The sequence below is a fragment of the Sorex fumeus genome, unplaced genomic scaffold (assembly GCF_029834395.1).
Source record: "Sorex fumeus unplaced genomic scaffold, SorFum_2.1 ptg000042l, whole genome shotgun sequence".
Lineage (NCBI taxonomy): Eukaryota > Metazoa > Chordata > Mammalia > Eulipotyphla > Soricidae > Sorex > Sorex fumeus.
Window position 1 is genome coordinate 2,887,933 of NW_026606099.1, and position 8,131 is coordinate 2,896,063.

An 8,131-nucleotide genomic window follows, 5' to 3' on the forward strand; every position below is an offset into this window, starting at 1 on the left:
CCACACCTCCGCATTCTCCGACTGTGCCAGACAAAAGGAAGTGTCTGCCTGCCTGCATATGCCCCAGACCACTTTACAGTGAAGACTTAGGAGTGCGCGTGCGCGCGCACACACGCACACATACACACAGACACACAGAATTCATCTGACATTGCCTCCAAGCCCTTACACCAAGTTCTCTAAGAAATGGGGCTTTGACTGAGGGTCAGTCCAGGACAGAGCCGAGCACAGCCTGAGGAGCTCAGCTGCTGTGCCTTTCCCCTGCCACAGGCAGGGACCACACTGGTCAGCTGTAGCACCACGTGAAGGCCTTGCTTCAACCCTGTGCCCTGACTTCACCAAGGCTCCGGGAGGCTGAGGGAACGGTTCCTTGCTCACATGTCAGCTTGAGCAGTGACTTGCATCATTCCAGAGACTTCCCTGACTTTCTCCCATTCAGCTCTCAGGAAAAGAAGGCTCTGGCTGGAGCCCAGAATGGTGAGTGGTGGGTATGGGCAGGCAGAGGTGCCGGCTGGGAAGAGGCAGGATGGGTCAGCTTGTCATAGCTTCGAATTGATTCCTAACTTCCCCACTGGCCTTACTTGATCTGAGCGTTATGGAGAGATGCTGTCTCTGCGGCACATACCCCAGAAGGCACAGGAGAGCCATCAGAGGCCTGGCGCTTGATAGCTCATCATCTAGAAAACCTGGATCTGCAGAAAATTCAAGATTCCTGCCCTCAAGTCCATAACTGGTGCCTAGCAGGCCCTGAGCTCCTCATGGACAGCCAGGAAAGTAGCCTTGTTAATGCTGAACCAGCTATGATTGGACATTTCACAATGCTTGAATGGGTGATAAAAGTCTTATAATCTGTCATTAAGGGGAAAGGGAAACACCCTGAACTTTGAAACTCACATTGAAGTGAACATTTTCCGTTAGAGATATCATTGGCCGGAACAAAATCTAATTTTTTTGAGTATGCTGGTTGGGGTGTACTCTTCAGAGTATAAAACTCCTGGCCTGATTATTTTTCCTTCAGGAGAAAATTTTTTTGAACAAATATTTGAGTGTATGCTGACTTTTTCAGCTGGTCAACACTTTTTTAAAATGTGATTTTGGGGGTATATAAATACAGAGGGAAGGGAAAAGGAGCATCTGAATCCCCCAATCAAAGCATAGCACCCTGGAATGTTTAGGAGCCATTGTTTCAAAAACTGAGAACTGAGGCTGGGAAAGAGATTTAATATGTCAAGGAGAGCAAGAGAGAACATGGCCAACCCAGGTTTGATCCCTGGGACATTATATGGTCCCCTGAACCCTGGCAGAAGTGATCCCTTAGTGCAGAGCCAGGAGTAAACTCTTGAGATCAAAGAATAAAAAAAATGTCAGGCAGTGCATGTTCATCCCTGTTCATCCTTCCTAACCCCTTTTTAACACTAAGAGCTTTCAGCTCTATGTGCTCTGATATGTAATCAATTTTGTGTCACAGTGAACAAACCATGTTAAGGGTTCATGCCTGTGGATGCAAGTTTTGCCAAACATCTGACACATGAGCATGACCTGAGGCTCACGCTGGTCCCAGTTCCCCTAGAGTTTCAGTTTTATTGTTGCCAAGGCCCTGGCGAACAAAGAAACAAGTCAAGGCCTTTTCAGGTCCTGCCAAGGCTGATGCCTGAACAAAAATGACAGTTCTGAGCTGGAAGGGGCTACTGACCCCCAGGATATAGATGATACACTGGACAGCTCCAGGTCACTGAGGTACGAGGAGCAGTGAAATTCCCATTAGAATCAGTGAGAAACTGCCATCTGTTAAAAACCCAGTTTTCTGAGAGAAAGCTACAAGCTGGGTTTTGGGAGAATCCTTTTATCTACATGAACTGCATCATTTGCAAGAAGGTGCAGTTTGTACGTCTTTGGAGTTAGGGGCCTTTGGTTCCATATGATTGAAACTGAATCTCACATTGAAATCAATGGAAAACTGCATTTGGCTAAATATGCTGCTGTTTTAGAGAAGAAAAGATGTACAAGTGGGGCACTTACCAGTCATCTCTTGTGGCAGTTTAACTTTCTATGTATGTGGAGTTATGGACACTTGTTTCTAAACCCCCTTGAGCACTGAGACTCTCTTTGGAATCAAAGGGAAAACACTGTTAAAACACAAATTTCTGAAATAAAAAGAAACCTACAAGTTGGAGCTTTTGCTGGACTCTTCATCTCCTTGAACTGCATCTTTTGCAAGAAGTACCAGTTTGTACCTCTTTTCTCTTTAGAGTTGGGTCCTTTGTTTCTATATGCCAGAAAGGGTGAAACTCCAGTGGAAATCAATGAGTAACTGCAATTGCTAAAATATGGCAGTTTCCCAAAGAAGAAAAGATGGACAGTTTGTACATTTTTCAGTCACCTTTCTCCCTATGAATGCCCTCCTTGGCAGAAGTTCATTTTTCTAGCTCTTTCCCCTATGGAGTTAAGGGTACTTGTTTTAAATACTAAGCAGCAGTGAAACTCCCTTTGGAATCTTTTTTAAAATGGCATTCTGTTAAAAACATAGTTATTTGAGACAAGAAGAAAGCTATAAGGATCCTTGAACTGTATCTTTTACATGAAATTCTTATTTCTTTTGAGTTAGGAGCCTTTGTTTCTATATGCCAGAAACAGTGACTCTGCTGTTGAAATCACTGGGTTACTGCATTCCACTGAATATGCCATTTTCTCAGAGAAGGAAAGGTGTACAACTTGGTCACTTGCCTGTCATTTTTCTCCCAGAATACCGTCTTATGGCAGAATTATAATTTTCTTTCACTTTTCCCTGGAGTTAAGGGCACCTGTTTTAAATACTTGCAACAGTGAGACTCCCATTGGAATCAATTTTTAAAATGCAGTCTGTTAAAAACACAGTTATCTGATACAAGAGGAAAGTTTCAGTTTGGGCCTCGGTTAGATGTTTTTCTTCCTTGAACTGCATCTTTTTCAAGAAGTTCCCATTCTAACTCTTTTCTCTTTGGGGTTAGGGCCCATTGTTTCTGTATGCCTGTGCAGGGGGCCCCGCTAACCACTCTCCGGCCCGTGGAGGTGGCCCAAGGATTGATCCGATGGTGCAAGGAGGGGCCAACCGAATGAACACGAGACACAAGAGACAGTACAGTTTAGAAACAAAGAGAAAAAGGGACAGAACTTTATTGGGGGCTACAGGCTGTTTACATAGGGTCGGGGCAGCCCAGTCAGGAGCAGAAGCAATATAACCAGACATGGTAAGGTCAGCAACAAGAGCTTTACCTAATATTCAAGGTAAACATTTGTACATCAAAGGGTCTTATGGCAGTAGGTGTATCCTGAGCTTTACATTTGTATATCAAAGGGTCTTAGGCAGTAGATGCATCCTGGAGGTTACTATAGATAAGGCCAGATAAGATAACTGTCAGCCTGATGTTATGTGGCTATAGATCAGGCATCCACTGAGGTCAGGAAGCCCTGGGAGACTGTCACCAATGTCTGTCCCAAGCAGTTCCTAACATGGGAACCACGGCCAGGGTCTATGAGAGGGCTCTTGGCTTCCCACATGCCTGAATCTGTAAAACTCCCCTTGAAATCAATGGGAAATCACATTTAGTTACATATGCTATTGGGGCATTTACCATTTGCACTTCTCACCCTGAACACACTCTTGGAATCATTGGAATCAATGGGAATACACAACCTGTTAAAAATACCGCTTTCTTAGAGGAGAAATCTGTAAGTGGGGCCTATGGGAGGATCATTTATCTCTTTGAGTTGTATCTTTTGCTAGAAGTTCTAGTTTGCACCTCTTGTTTCTCTAGAGCCTTTTGTTTCTGTATGCCAGAAACAGTTAAACTTCCAATTAAATCAATGCAAAATCCTCTTTGGCAAAATATACCTGTTTCTCAAAGGAATGGACACTTGCCAGTTGCCTTTCTCTCTGTGAATACTCTCTTCTGGCTGAAGTTTAAGTTTCTATCTCTTTCCCGTTTGGAGTTCAGGGCACTTGTTTTTAAAGCAGTTAGCAGCAGGGAGACTTTCATTAGAATCAATGGAAAAATGCAATCTATGAATTATGCAGGGTTTTTTTTATTCAATTACCATGAGATACAATTACAAAGCTTTCATATTTGAGTTTCAGTCATACAATGATTGAACACCCATTACTCCTCCACCAGTGCACATTTTTCACCACCAATGTCCCCAGCATACCCCCCAAACCAACCCTCCCCCTCCCGCTACGGCAGACAGTTTCCCCCATAGTTTCTCTCTACTTTGGGGCATTGTGGTTTGCAATATAGACACTGAGAGGCTATCGCGTTTGGTCCTTTATCTACTTTCAGCACACATCTCCTATCCCAAACGATCCCTCCAACCATCATTGACTTACTGATCCCTTCTCTATTCCAGCTGCCTTGTCCCCCAGCTCCAGAGGCAGGCTTCCAACTATGGAGCAATATTCCTGGCCCTTTGTCTACTGTCCTTGCGTGTCAGTCTCATTTTATATTCCAGAAATGAGGTAGTCATTTTATGTATGTCTCTCTCTTTCTGACTCATTTCACTTGATACTCTCCGTGACCATCTGCTTATACGCAAATGTCATGACTTCATCTTTCCTAACAGCTGGAAATGTGCATTTTTCTGAGAGAAGAAGAAAGCTGCAAGTTGACCCTGTGGCAGTCTCCTTTATCTCCTTGAACTGCATCTTTTGCAAGAAGTTCCCGTTTCTACCATTTTTCTCTTTGGAGCCAGGGGCTTTTGATTCTACGTGCCAGAAACAGAATCTGACATTGAAATCAATGAGAAACTTCATTGAGCTAAGCATGCTGTTTTCCCAGAGAAGAAAAAATGTAAAACCTGGGCATTTATCAGGCACCTTTCTCTCCACGAATGCCCTCTTGTGGTGGAAGGTGAACTTTCTATTTCCCCCTAGGATTTAAAGGCACTTGTTTTTAAATAATTAACAGCAGCCAAACTCCCATTGAACTAACGGGAAAACTCAGCCTGTTAATAATGTAGTTTTCTGAGAGAAAAAGAAAACTGCGTGTCAGGCCCCTGGGAAGATCCTTTATCTCCTTGACCTGCATTTTTTGCAAGAATTCCAGTTTGTATTTCTTATATCTCTGTAGTTAAGGGCTTTTGTTTCCATATGCCAAAAATGGCGAAACAGCCTTTGAAATCAATGGGATACCGCATTCGACTAATATGCCATTTTCTTAGAGTAGAAAACACGTACAATTTGTACAATTTGGACACTTACCAGTCACCTTTCTCTCCAGGAACGCCCTCTGGTGGCAGAAGATTAACTTTCTGTTTCTCCTATAGAGTTAAGGGCACTTGTTTCTAAATACTAGTAGCAGCGAGATTCCCATTGGAATGAATGGGGAAATGCCATCTGTTAAAAACACATATTTCTTACAGAAGAAGAAACCTAAAAGTTAGACCTTTGGCAGGATCCTTCATCTCCTTGTACTGCATCTTTTACAAGAAGTTACAGTTTGTATTTCTTGTCTTTATTTGTCTTTTGGGAGGTAGGGGCCTTTGTTTATCTGTGCCAGAAGGAGTGAAAGTGCCCATCGAAATTAATTGGAAACCTTATTTGGCTTAATATGCTTTTTTTTTTCTCCCAAAGGAAAAAAAAAAATGTATCAGTTGGGCACTTCCCTGTCATCTTTATCGCCACTAACGCCCTCTTGTGGCAGAAGTGTATCTTTCTGTTGTTTTTCCCTGTGTCGTTAAAGGCTTTTCTAAGTACAAGCAGAGGCAAGGCTCCCTTTGGAATCAATGGGAACACACAACCTGATAAAAACGCGTTTTTCTGAGAAGAGAAGAAAGGTCCTAGTTGCGATTTTGGCAGGGCCCTTTAGCTCCTCAAACTGCAACTTTAGCAAGAGTTGCTTGTTCTCTATTCTCTTTGGAGTTGGGTGCCTTTATTCTAGTATACCAGAGACATTGAAACTACCATTGAATTCAATAGGAAATCCGATTCAGCTAAAAATGCTATTGTTTTCTAATTTCCAATAAGTAACGTTTTTTGAGAAACAATATTACCAAGAGTCTCTTTGAGCAAGACACTGGTGGCAGACAATGAGAATAAGAAAATGTCACTGTCACTGTCCTCCCGTTGTTCATCGATTTTCTTGAGCGGGCCCAGTAACATCTCCATCGGAGACTTTGTTGTTACTGTGTCTGGCATATCGAATACGTCACGGGGAGCTTGCCAGACTCTGCCGTGCGGGCAAGATACTCTCGGTAGCTTGCCGGGCTCTCCGAGAGGGGTGGAGGATTCGAACTCAGGTCGGCCATGTTGGCTGCGTGCAAGGTAAACGCCACTACCACTGTGGTGACGAATGGCATATACACTGGTCAATGATTATAACTGCAATGACTTTGATGAAAAGTGAAGAATGAGTGAAATGCATTCATTAATCATATACATTTCTTAAAAATCTATAGGTTTGATAAATTACTACAGTAATATAGAGAAAGTGGTGGTAAATCAGGTCAGAAAAAGAAAATCTAAGAAAGTTTCAATGAAAAGAAGAAATTTGAGTTAAGACAAAAATGTAAATTTTTTTATCAATTCAGATAGTGGTATTTCAGGCAGAAAAGCCATATCAACAATAGTTCACTAACATAGATTGTGAAAAAAACTGTAGCACTGTCTTCCCATTGTTCATCGATTTGCTCGAGCAGGCACCAGTACATCTCCATTGTGAGACTTATTGTTACCATTTTTTGCATATTGAGTACGCCACAGGGAGCTTGCCAGGCTCTGCCGTGCAGACGGGATACCCTCAGTAGCTTGCCGAGCTCTCCAAGAGGGACAGAGGAATCAAATCCAGGTCGGCTGCGTGCAAAGTAAATGCCCTACCTGCTGTGCTATCGCTCCAGCCCGTGAAGAAAGCTAGAAAAAAACTGATGGATAATGTATTGACTCATTAGTGATATGAGTTTGCATTATCTTGCCTCTAACTCCTGAAGGTTGATCCTTCTTAGAAAAATACCATTGGGATGATAGTAAGGGGGGTTATTCTCATTACTTTCTCAGAAACTTTATTAAACTTTAAAAAGATTTATTTTTAGTTTCTATCCAAGTACAGCTTGCTCAGTTTCTCACTAAAATTTATACCAAACTGTGTGAGAGACCCTTACCCATGTTATCTAGTAAAGTTGTATGAAAAATCAATGGCACTTTATCAAATTACAGAACTGTGCCTCACAGAGTTAACAGTGGTGAGTGAAATCTATTTATCCTAGGATTTGGAAGAGAGATACTTTAACTAAACTAACTTTAACTAAAACTTCAGTTTTCATTTTTAAAAGCCAGGGTGCTATAATTAGGAAATGTTTATATTCTTATAAAATATTACATTTCAAGAATTCCAACCTTGAGCCAGGGCAATAGGACCTGCATGTGGCTGACCTCAGTTTGATCTTGGCGTCCCCTATGGTCCCCGAGAACTTCTCAGAGTACACTGAGGGCAGAGCCAGGAGTAACCCCTGAGCATTGTCGGGTGTGCTCCTCCGAATTGCAACCTTATGAAATGAGCCTGAAGGAAAAGAAATTAATAAATATTAATCATTTGCCCTTTGAATGTAAATGTCTGCTGTAAATCTAATGAGTGCTCCTTTGTGTGTGATTTCCTTCTTTGACCTTGCTGCTTGCAGTATTGTGTCTCTATCTGTGGCATCCATCATTCTTACTATATATCTTGGAGTCTTTTTACTAGGATTTCTTTTAGCTGGTACTGTTCAGGGTCCTTGGATCTGGATGTCTTTATTCTCCAGCTCTGGAAACTTTTCAGCAATAATATTTTTAACAGTGGCTTTTTCATTGGGGTTGCTTCCCTGTCCTTCTGGTACTCCGATGATTCTAATGTTGTTCCTCTTGAAATCATCACCTAGGTCTCTGATTTGCCTAAGAGCTATTTTGAGGTCTTTTACCATTGTTTGTTGTTGCCTGTAAGCTTCCTGCAGCTCATCTTCAAGCTCGCTGATTCTGTCTTCTGTGTAGTCATTCTACTGTTGAGGGCATCCACTGAGGTTTTTATTTCATCTACCGAATCCTTTATTAGTGACATTTCTGTTTTCAGCTTTCTTATTTCTGCTTTCATTTCTTCCTTTATTTTCTCGGCTGTCCATTCCACTGTTACTT